The sequence below is a fragment of the Penaeus monodon genome, chromosome 21 (genome assembly GCF_015228065.2).
Source record: "Penaeus monodon isolate SGIC_2016 chromosome 21, NSTDA_Pmon_1, whole genome shotgun sequence".
Classification (NCBI taxonomy): Eukaryota; Metazoa; Arthropoda; class Malacostraca; order Decapoda; family Penaeidae; genus Penaeus; species Penaeus monodon.
In genome coordinates this window covers 7,223,108-7,223,962 of record NC_051406.1, presented here as the reverse complement: position 1 = coordinate 7,223,962, position 855 = coordinate 7,223,108, and positions in this window count along the sequence as shown.

The following is an 855-nucleotide window of genomic DNA, read 5'->3' as shown; positions in this document are numbered from 1 at the left end:
CTTTGGAATAGAGACTTAAGATCTGTTCGAAGAATTCAAAGATTCAGATACTTGACAAGAAAACCTATGTATCAACAACTCGACTAGAAAAGACTCACGTATAAATTAACAGACGAATCGATACTCTGAGGTTACGAATACCAATTCTCTCGGTGGTGTCCTGTCCACCAGCTGAACTTGGTACTAAAGTGTGTTGTGTGTGTGGCGCGCATCTCATCACTGCCAAAATAAAGAAAAAAAGTATTAGAAACCTCTTTCATCATACTGCAATCACCAAATCAGAGAGTTTGTTTACATATGTACCCCGTTCTGATTTGATGCGGCGTAGCTATAGGCCCGGTAGAGACGAATTCTATTAATATCAGCCAAGTCTATCTCCACAGCAAGTAACATAGTACCTCATGCTAATTATAGATTCGATTGTATGGTAACACGAAATCATTGGGAAGTAGAGTTGCATTCTGTCAACATATATGGTAAATGATGTAGTGTAAGGCCATACATTTTTCTGAATGAGGTAAAATACTTTTCACAAAGGTCTGGTGGTTTATATACCCTGTTTAGAGTATAGAAACAATATAAAGGTATGCAGATTTGTTTATAGTGTGGTTTCCTTGATTTGCATTGGTTAGAGTTTACTACCGTAGTGACACTTGCATTTCTAGAAAACTAGGGTGAAATAATTAGTCACCCAATATAAAGTGCTAAAGTTTATGTCCCAAAGCGAAGATTAAGACCCGGAATTGCAGTAAAATGTATCAATAAAAAACAAGGTAGGTAATTCTGACGAATGTGTACTATTGAAACGGGAGCTACACATTTTAATTTGTAAAATTATTATTTTCGTACCATTCG